The following is an 8,428-nucleotide window of genomic DNA, read 5'->3' as shown; positions in this document are numbered from 1 at the left end:
TTACAAAGAGTGTAACTAAATAACTTATTCTCCTTTTGGGACGAGAGCCTTTTGGGCCAAGGGAATGTCCTTCATTTACTGGTCAGCATACTGGTGAGAGAGATAAAACTATCTTTTATTCCCTATAGAAATATTAGACCTTTTTATTTGTTTTGAAATCCACATAGGGTCAAATTAGCCGTTTTAAAGTGAACGATTCAGTGACATTGAATACAGCCACAATGCTGCACAACCTCCACTTTCATCTAATGCCAGCACATTCTCAGCACCCCAAAAGGAAACTCAACACACATTAGGCAGTTGCTCCCCATTCCCCTTCCCTCAGCCCCAGGCAACCACTAATCTCTGTCTGAATGGATTTTATTCTGGAAATTTCATGTAAATGAGATCACGTAATATATGACCTCGTGTCTGGTTTCTTTTACTTAGCGTGAAGTTTTTGAGGGTCATTCGTGTTGTAGAATGCATCAGGGGTTTAATTTTTTATGACAGAATAGCATGCCACTGTATATGTATGGAACCCTGGTGGCACAGTGGCTAAGAGTTCGGCTGCTGACCCAAAGGTCATCAGTTCGAATCCACCAGTTCCCCCTTGGAAACCCTATGGGGCAGCTGTACTCTGTCCTATAGGCCACTATGAGTCAGAGTGATTTGTAGGCAATGGGTTTGGTTTTTGTGTATATGCCTCCATGTGCTTATCCACCCCTCCATTGATGGATGTTTGGGTTCCTTCCACCTTTTGACTATTATGAATAACGATGCTGTGAACATTCATGTACATGAAATCTGTTTGAATTCCTGTTTTCAATACTTTGGAGTATACACCTAGGAGTGTAATTACTGGATAGGATGGTAATTTTATATTTAACATTTTGGGGAGCAGCCGAAATGGCTTCCATAGCCCCTGAATCATTTTACATTCCTTTCAGTAATGTATGAGGACTCTAGTTTCTCCACATCCTCACTAATACTTGTTATTTTCCATTTTTGTAAATATAACTATCCTGTTTTTGTTGTTAGGTGCTGTCGAAGTTGGTTCTGACTCAGAGTGACCCTATGTATGACAGAACAAAACACTGCCTGGTCCTGCACCATCCTCACAGTGATAGCTGTGTAAGCCCATTGTTGCAGCCACTGTGTCAGTTCATTTTGTTGACGGTCTTCCTCTCTTTTGCTGACCCACCAAGCTTGGTGTCCTTCTTCAGGGTTTGGTCTTCCCTGATAACAGTCCAAAGCACATGAGATGAAGTTTCGCCATCCTCATTTCTAAGCACCATTCTGGCTGTACTTCTTTCAATACAGATTTGTTTGTTTTTTGGTCAGTCTGTGGTATATTCAATATTCTTCGCCAACACCATAATTCAAAGGCATCAATCAACTCTCCTTTTGGCCTTCCTTATTCATTGTCCAGTTTTCACATGCATATAAAGCAGTTGAAAGTACACTGGCTTGGGTCAGGCACACCTTAGTGCTCAAAGTGATATCTTTGGTTAACACTTAGGAGGTCTTTTATAGCAGATTTGTCCAGTGCAATACGTCGTCTGATTTCTTGACTGCTGCTCCCATGGGCGCTGACTTTGGATCCAAGTAAAAAGAAATCCTTGACTACTTCAATATTTTCTCCATTTATCATGATGCTACATATTGGTCCTAAAAAACAACAAAAAAAATAGACCCATTGCTGTTGAGTCAATTCTGACTCATAGTGACCCTATAGGGCAGAGTAGAACTGCCCCATAGAGTTTCCAAGGAGCAGCTGGTGGACTCGAACAGCAGACCTTTTGGTTAACAGCAGAGCTCTTAAACACTGAGCCACCAGGGCTCCATATTGGTCCTAGTGGATGTGAAGTGCCATCTCATTGGAGTTTTGATTTGCATTTCCCTTATGATGTTGAGCATATTTTCATGTGCTTGTTGGACACGTGAATACTTCTTTGAATAAATGTCCAGTAGAGTCTTCACTTTTTTAAATTGTGTTATTTTCCTTTTTGTTTGTTGAGTTGTAATAATTTTTATATATTCAGGATGCTAGAGTACATGATTTGAAAATACCTTCTCCCATTCTATAAGTTGTCTTTTCATTTTCTTGACAATATTCTTTAATACACATTTTTTTTTATTTTTATGAAATCTAATTTATCTTTTGTTGCTCATTATTTTGTTGATTTGACAATTAATTAATTATTAATATGTATGTTTTATGTATTAATTGTCAAATCTAAGATCCTGAAGATTTACCCCTATATTTTCTTCTAAGTATTTTATCATTTCAACTCTTATATTTAGATCATTGATCCATTTTGAGTTAATTTTTGTACATTGTGTCAGGCAAGGGTCCACCTTCATTCTTTTGTGTCTGAATATCAAGTTGTCTCAGCACCATTTGTTGAAAATGTTGTTCTTTGTCCATTAAATGGTCTTGACAACCCTGTTAAAAATTAATTGGTCATTAATGTATGGGTTTATTTCTAGACTGTCAGTACTTTGGTCTATATATCTGTCCTTATGCCAGTTACGCAGTTTTGATTACTGTAGCTCTGTAGTAACTTAGAATCAGGAAATGTGAGTCCTCCAAATTTTTCTTCTTTTCAACATTGTTTTGACTATTTTGGATCCCATACAATTCAACACAAATTTGAGGATCAGTTACTCCATTTATGGAAGAAGACTATTTGAATTTTAATAGGGATTGCATTTAATCTATATATTGCTTTGGGTACTATTGCCATCTTAACAATAATAAGTCTTCCAATCCATGAACATGTCATGTCTTATGTAGTTCATTTTAATTTCTTCCAGCATTGTTTTTTATTCTTTAAGATACAAGCGTTTCACCGCCTTGGTTAAATGTATCCCTAGATATTTAATTCTTTTGTGTGCTATCGTAAATGTAATTGCTTCTTAATTTCATTTTTTACTTTGTTCATTGGTAGTATATAAAAACACAAATGATTTTGGTGTATTCATGTGTCATGCTTCAACTTTGCTGCTTAATTAACTTAAGCATTTCTTCTGCGGATTTTTTTGGGGGGGACTTTCTATATATAGAACCATGTCATCTGTATCCTTTCCAATTTGGATAGCTTTTATTTATTTTTCTTGCCTAATTTCTTTGTCTGGAAACCCTGGTGGTGTAGTGGTTAAGTGCTATGCCTGCTAACCAAAAGGTCGGCAGTTCGAATCCACCAGACGCACTCCTTGGAAGCTCTATGGGGCAGTTCTACTGTCTATAGGGTCGCTATGAGTTGGAATCGACTCGACAGCAGTGGGTGGGGTGGATAATTTTTCTGTCTAGAACTTCCAATGCAATGTTCGATAGAAGTGGTGATAGCAGGTATTCTTGTCTGTTTTCTGATTTTAGGGGAAAAGCTTTTAGTCATTCACCATTAAGTATGATGTAAAAAAAAAAAAAATTTTTTATTTTAAGCTGTGAGTTTTTGAAAAATGCCCAATATAATGTTGAAGATACTTTCTCTATTCCTGCTTTTCTGAGTTTTTTTTTTTAATCACAAAATGCTATTGGACTTTGTCAAATTATTTTTTCTACATCAGTTAAGATGATTATATGTGTTTATTTTTCTTTCATTATTAATGTAGTATAATACATTGTTTTTGTTTTGTTTTTATTAATCTACCCTTACATTTCTGAGATAAGTCCCACTTGGTCATGGTGTATCATCCTTTTAATATACTTTTGAATTCAGTTCACTAGTATTTTGCTGATGATTTTGAAATCTATATTCACAAGGGATATTGGTCTGTTGTTTTCTTTTCCTTTAGTGTCTTTGTCTAGTTTTATTATCAGGGTAATGCTAGCCTCATAGCATAAGTTAGGAAGTGTTCCCTTCTGTTTTTCAGAAGAGTTTAAGAAAATTCCTATCACTTTTGTATGTAAATATTTGGTAGAATTCCTCAGAGAAGTGATCAGATCCTTGCCTTTTTTTTTGACCAGGAGAGAGGAATTTTATTGTTTGAGTCTGTGGACTTCCACTCCAGTGTAACTAGTGAGAATGGCTAAAACTTTATTACTGCTCCCTTTCATGCTTACAGTAAACTTTTTTGTTTAATTTGATTTTTTTTGTTGTTGTGCTTTAGTTGAAAGTTTACAGGGAAAGTTAGCTTCCTATTCAATAGTTTGTACGTAAGGTGGTTTCCTTCTCCACAATGTGTCAGCACTCTCCTCGTTTCCACCCTGGTTTCCACATTTTCTTTCTCTCAGATTATCTACCCCTTCCTGCCTTCTCATCTTACAACTGATTATCTAAGGAGTGCATTCCTCTGGGGTGTTATTGTTTATCTTATGTGCTTCTCTATTGTTTGGCTGGGAGGTAGTGTTCAGGAATGACTTCATTTCCAGGTCAGAAGGGTGTCTTAGGGCCATACCCTCCGGGGTTCCTCCAGTTTCTGACAGACCAGCAAGCCTGGCCTTTTTTGTGAGTTTGATTTTTTTTGTTCTACAATTATCTCCTGCTCTGTCCAGGATCCCATGTTATGATGCCAGTCAGAGAAGCTGATGGTGGTAGCCAGGCAGTATGTAGTTCTTCTGATCTCAGGGTTGTATAGGCTTTGGATAAACTGCTCCCTTGAGTCTTTGGTCTCCTTCACTATCCCTCTCTCCAGTGGGAAGAGACCCATAGTTGTATCCTAGATGGCTGCTCGCAAGCTTTTAAGTTCCCAGACACTACTCACCAAAGTAGATGCAGAACATCGACTTTACGTATTATGTTGTGCCAGTTGACGTAGATGTCTGCCAAGTCTATGTCTTCTAGCTTAGGAACTTCATTTTGCAAGGTGTTTGGTTATGTCTAAGACGGTTCCTTCACTTACCCCATGTGTGCTCTTAATGAGCGTCCCCTATAATCATGTATGTAGAAATATCTACCACCAAACCCATATCTGCTGGTGGGTGAGTTCCCTTACATTCTGCCACACCTCTTGGCATATCTATCTATCTATTTGCCCATTCATAAATTTTTGTTTCTTAATAGCATTGCTGCATGATTGCATAAGCTAAGCTATAGTAGTTACCATAAAACCAGAACACAATGCCGACAAGTCGATCTGGACTCATAGCACCCCTATACCAAAAAACCAAACCCAGTGCAGTCGAGTTGATTCCAACTCATAGCTACCCTATAGGACAGAGTAGAACTGCCTCCATAGAGTTTCCAAGGAGTGTCTGGCAGATTCGAACTGCTGACCCTTGTGTTAGCAGCTGTAGCACTTAACCACTACGCCACCAGGGGTTCCAGCTGCCCTTTATTCTTATATCCCTCTCAGTGTCCTCTCTTGCCTTGGCCACGTCATACGGATTTCCCCCATATAATGTATTGCCTTTCCCTTCACCAATATTAAATTGTGTCTTCTATCTAAGACATCCCTGGTAGCCATCAAAATTTTTTTTTTTCTTTTTTTTCTTAAGTGGTAAACCTTTTCTTGTTACTTTATAGTACTGGTCTCATACAATATTTGTCCTTTTGTGATTGACTTATTTCACTCAGCATAATGTCTTCCAAATTCATTCCTTTTGTAAGATGTTTTGAAGATTCATCGTTATTCTTTATCATCTCATAGTGTTCCATCGTGTACATGTACCATAGTTGTTAACCAATTCCTCTGTTGATGGGCACTTAAGTTGTTTCCATCTTTTTGCTACTGTGAATCATGCTGAAATGAACATGGGTGTGCATATATCTATTCAAGTCACTGCTCTTATTTCTTTAGGGTATATACCTAGGAGTGTGATCGTTGGATAATATGGTATTTCTATTTCTAGCTTTTTAGAAAGTGCCATACCGTTTTCCAAAGAGATTGTACATTCTTACCAGCAGTGTATAAGAGTTCCAATTTCTCCTCAGCCTCTACAATATTTGTTATTTTTTTTCATTAGTGCCAGTAATGTTGGGGTGAGACGGTATCTCATTTTAGTTTTGATTTGCATCTCTCTAATAGCTAATGATCATGAGCCTTTCTTCATTTGTTTGTTAGCTGCCTTAGTTATCTAGTGCTGCCATAACAGAAATACCACACGTGGATGTCTTTAACAAAGAGAAATTTATTCTATCACAGTCTAGGAGGCTAGAGGTCCGAATTCAAGATACTAGCCCCAAGGGATGGCTTTTTCTTTCTGTCTGCTCTTGATGAAGTTCCTTGTCATCAGTCTTCCCAGGTCAAGGAGCTTCTCAGCACAGGGACCCTGGCTACAAAGGACACACTATTCTCCTGGCTCTTGTTTCTTGGTGGTATAAGGTCCCCTGTCTCTCTGTTCGCTTCTCTTTTTTATATCTCAAAACAGATTGGCTCAGAGGGAGGGGGCCAAGATGGCTGACTAGGTAGACGCTACCTCGGATCCCTCTTGCAACAAAGACTTGGAAAAACAAGTGAATCGATCACATACACGACAATCTACGAACCCTGAACAACAAACACAGATTTAAAGAGTTGACCTGAGTGACAGAGATGGAGAATGAACAACTACGGGGAAGCAGCGACTGTTTTCGGAGCCTGGAGCCAGTGTCCCAGTCAGGTAACCTTGGTGCCGGGCTTAGGACTGGGCACAGGGGAGAGCTGAGCATGGCATCCTCTCACGGCGCAAACACGGGGCGCAACCCTACCCCCCTGAATTGATCCCGGGAGGGGGCCCAGCCGGTCTGTGCAGGCGGCATGGCGACGGGGCTGCCAGGAGGAGAAGTTGCCGGGAGGCAGTGACTGGTTTTGGAGCCGGGAGTGCAGTGTCCCAGCCGGGGAACCTTGGTGCCGGGCTTAGGACTGGGCGCAGGGGAGAGCTGAGCACGGCATCCTCTCACGGCGGAAACATGGGGTGCAGCCCTACTCGCCTGAACTAACCCTGGGAGGGGGCCCAGCCGGTCTGCGGGGGCGGCACGGTGACGGGGCTGGCAGGACAAGAAGTCCCTGGGAGGCAGTGACTGATTTTGGAGCCGACAGTGCAGCATTCCAGCAGGGGAACCTTGACGCTGGGCTTTGGACTGGCAGCAGAGGAACTGACCGTGGCTTCTGCGGGCCAGACCCTTGGGGGGCAATCTCTACCCAGCCAGCACACATAGGCGACAGGCCCCTAGGCAGTCTCAGATAAAATAGTCATCCCAAGCAAGACAAGCAACTTTGTCTATATTCCAGGGTGCTACTCCCTCCTGTTTTTCTGAACCCTCCCCTCCCCTTCCCAGGCGGCTTCATTAACATTGGAAGTTCCTGAGCCAGAGGGAGAATGGCTCTGGCTCCGCAGCTTTTCTTTTCCCTTTTTTTTTTTTGGTCTTTTCCTAACCCATTCTTCTGGCCTGAGAGAAGCAACCACAAAAAACCCAGGGACCAAAAATCCTTCCCTAATTGGACTAAAACCACAGAACCAGCTCCAGCCAAGCATATATGATCCATATTTCGGGTTTTCATCACTACAGGGAACAAGGTGGCTATTATAATGCAAAGGCATTTCTGATAGGGATCTGACTGCATTTTTTTTTAGTGGATTTACTGGAAAAACAAGTTTCCCAGGTCTGATATCTCTGCTTATTCAACAGAGCCCTAACTGACCCACAACAGGGAACTGAGGGCTGAAGCTCCCCCCAGACCACATAGCCTCTTGCCTTAGGGGTCTAAGGAGGGTGACACCTACCAATCTGTAGAGGTACTTGCATTGGGGGCCTAAGGTACAGCTGCAGAGCCCTCCCACCAAGGTGCTTTAGGAATAGAGACACACCTACCTCACTGACACTTGGGGGAAGCCTGTCAGCATCCTGCCTCCCCCCCGAGTGTGAATCCTAGCTGCTAATAGAATCTGGTGCACACAACTATCACCACTACTTCTCAAGGTGGATAGGTGTTAGGGTGCAGCACACACTTGATGACCCAAAATCAGATTCTACACAAGAATAGTGAATAGACTCAGGCATATATATCTGGCAACAGCCCAAGCCAGCTGGTAATAGGTCATAAGTAAGTCAAGGGCTACAACAATCAAGACAGCACAATCTAGTAGCCCATCCACATATATTGAAAGAAAACAAAACAAGATAAGACTCAGTGAGCAAATATAGAATAAATCACTACAATATCTTAGTGAGGGCTTGCAGACAGCAATCGATATAAAACCACATAAAGAAGCAGACCATGACAGCTTCTACAACCCCCCAAACAAAAGAATCAAAATCTTTCCCAAATGAAGATACAATCCTGGAATTATCAGATACAGAATATACAAAACTAATTTACAGAATGCTTCAAGACATCAGGGATGACCTCAAAAATGAAATAAGGCAAAGTGTAGAAAAAGCCAAGGAACACACTGATAAAACAGTTGAAGAACTTAAAAAGATTATTCAAGAACATAGTGGAAAAATTAATAAGTTGCAAGAATCCATAGAGAGACAGCATGCAGAAATCCAAAAGATTAACAATAAAATTACAGAATTAG

The sequence above is a fragment of the Loxodonta africana genome, chromosome 13 (assembly GCF_030014295.1).
Source record: "Loxodonta africana isolate mLoxAfr1 chromosome 13, mLoxAfr1.hap2, whole genome shotgun sequence".
In the NCBI taxonomy this organism is placed as follows: domain Eukaryota; kingdom Metazoa; phylum Chordata; class Mammalia; order Proboscidea; family Elephantidae; genus Loxodonta; species Loxodonta africana.
Note: the sequence above shows the minus strand (reverse complement) of the source record.